The 2,558-nt window shown below is 36.0% G+C and overlaps 1 long non-coding RNA gene across 1 annotated transcript; it reads left to right on the top strand.

Moving 5' to 3' along the window:
* The first annotated feature begins 634 nt into the window (after positions 1-634).
* Positions 635-1,854, top strand: LOC141633410 (uncharacterized). Its single transcript, XR_012538185.1, has 3 exons — positions 635-836; positions 1,610-1,673; positions 1,775-1,854. It is a non-coding gene; the product is annotated as an uncharacterized LOC141633410 (long non-coding RNA).
* Positions 1,855-2,558: the final 704 nt, after the last annotated feature.

Below are 2,558 nucleotides of genomic sequence, written 5' to 3' on the forward strand. Positions count from 1 at the left end.
GCCTTCAAATGAGAAGCAAGGGATAGGGTTTAGGGTTAGATTAGGCGGATCCGCGGTAGCGGTCCAGCTAATCAAACCCTAAACCCTTTCCCATCCCGTTTTAGGATACCCCCCCCCCCCCCCCCCCCCAAAAAAAAGGGTTCACTCGGCCCTTCTAGGGTGTCTTTTCGTCTTGCCACCTTCAAATGAGAAGCAAGGGAAAAGGTTTTAGGGTTGGATTAGGCGGATCTGCGGTAGAGGTCCGCCTAATCAAACCCTAAACCCTTTCCCGTCTCGTTTTAGGATATCCGCCCCGCCCCCCCCCAAAAAAAAAAAAGGGTTCACTTGGTCCCTTTAGGGTGTCTTTTTGTCTAGCCGCCTTCAAATGAGAATCAAGCACTACTACAGAATTCATCAAGGACATCAGTGGATGTACATTGGATTTTTGAAAAAACAGATGTAATAAGTTTGCACATCGGATTTTTATAAAAGTCTGATGTAATTATATTATATGGACATCGGTTGTTATTTTCAACCCATGTCCATTATAATGGACATCGGATTAAATTACAACCCATGTCCATATAATCCTCAATTTGGGCGCAAAATGAAAACAATTCCCCCGCCCCAAATTATTTTCAACCCATGTCCAGAAATATGTTTCATTTGTTTCATTATACACTGCCTTCCTTTCCTCTTTCCTAAAATCAGCGAACACCAACCCCAACCACGCAAACACCGCCCCACCTAACGCCGGCCAGCACAGAAATCGCTACCCCACCCGACAACTATCGACGGCGGCCAACTTCGACGGTGACCACCACCACGCGAACAACAATCGACGTGAACTAGGATCGGTATAAACCCTAATTTTCAACTTCAGATCGTTTCTTTTTAAGCATTTTACTGGCTTTTCAGTTATAGGATTTGTGAAATGTTTTTCTTCTTTGATTTGTTTTGATTATCTTAATTGAACTTCTGTGATTGATTTAACTTTGCAATTATATTTGATTGAGGATGAATCAAAATAATTGATTCATTTGATAATGCCCTATTATCATTTGGGGTTCGTTACATAAAATTAGTGTGATTGATTTAGTATATATGGTGTAATTTGCGACAATGTTACTTTTAATGCACTAGAAATGGGATATATTGTTGAAACAAGCTAGATCTTGCTCCAACATTTTTATTTTCTTAAAGTTGAGTTTATATGGTGTAATTTGCGACAATGTTGAATTCGTTCAATTAAACTTGGCTTAGCAGCTAGAAACCATTATTGTTGTTGTAGCAATAATCTTCTTCAATGAAGCTCGGTAGTGGTAAGGGATGTTGATATTAATGGGTTTGAAAATTCAGAGTATCAAGTTAGCAATAACATATCAGTTGATGGATTTTTGTCAATCTTATTATTAATTTTTAGAAAGGCAATGAAGATAAACAACTGTATAATAAGTTTGGGTTGAGAAATCAAAGTATGTGATAAGTTACAAAAGAGTATTATCATTAATCTGTAGTGGGTTGATGATAAATGTTACTAGAGGGGCTTAATAACTAACAACAATGTCTTCTTTCTTAACTGGCTTTGGATAATAATGATTTTCCTGCTCTTAATATTTCACTTTGTAAGGCACCCTGATAGGACGCAAACTCCACAAATTGTATGCTGGGATACATAGTTCAACTTATTCAAGGTATTTGAATTCTAATTAATACTAATGTTGTTAATAATTTTTTTGCATTAGATTATGGCTGGATCATTGCACTTTGTGTTGTTTTTCGTTGTTGGACAAAGTGCATTGGACGACACTACCATCGCCATTCGCCAAGACATGATAGTGGAATTCAAGGTATTCGGATTATTGTAAGTATCCTTTAGTTTCTTCTCACTGTGTTTTGCTTCTTTGTTTCCTTATTCTTCTTTGTAATTACATTGTTTCTCGCTCACTTCTCAGCCCACCACCACTACCACTCACCAAATTCCTTTTCATGGCGTCCCTCACCCAAGCCTTACAAGTGCAAATGATCCGATCCATATCTTTATCATCTCCAATGGCTTCAAATTTCCCTCTCAATTTTTTATTTGTTGCTATTGATTTATTTAATTGTTGGTATTTTGTATGTAGATTTTTGTTAGTATGAGTAGTTGTTTTCTTAATTTAGATCTCATTACCAATATACATTAGTGGTTTGATTTTTCTGGGTTGTGTGATATCTCGCTGATGTGATTTTAGCTTAAATATTCGATTTGTGCCTAATTTGTGACACTATAGCTACAAAAATAAATTTCTGGATCTTTCTTCTGCAAAAAAATGGCGTCTAATCAGTTCGAGATGCAGCTATGTAATTGAGTCTTGATTTTCTTTGATGTTATTATTGTATCAAATAGAAAGTTAGAAAATCTAAGCTTAAATAATGAATAATGAATGGAAAAATGGAAGGATACGCAACTTAAGGCATTTTTAGTGGACATTGAATTAATGTTTAGTGCTAATAGTTCTACACCACAATTTCCAGATCTCCTCTTATTTTATACTAATTAATTAATCAAAATATAAAAATATATGTGATTTTTTGCC

This window comes from Silene latifolia, chromosome Y (genome assembly GCF_048544455.1).
Source record: "Silene latifolia isolate original U9 population chromosome Y, ASM4854445v1, whole genome shotgun sequence".
In the NCBI taxonomy this organism is placed as follows: domain Eukaryota; kingdom Viridiplantae; phylum Streptophyta; class Magnoliopsida; order Caryophyllales; family Caryophyllaceae; genus Silene; species Silene latifolia.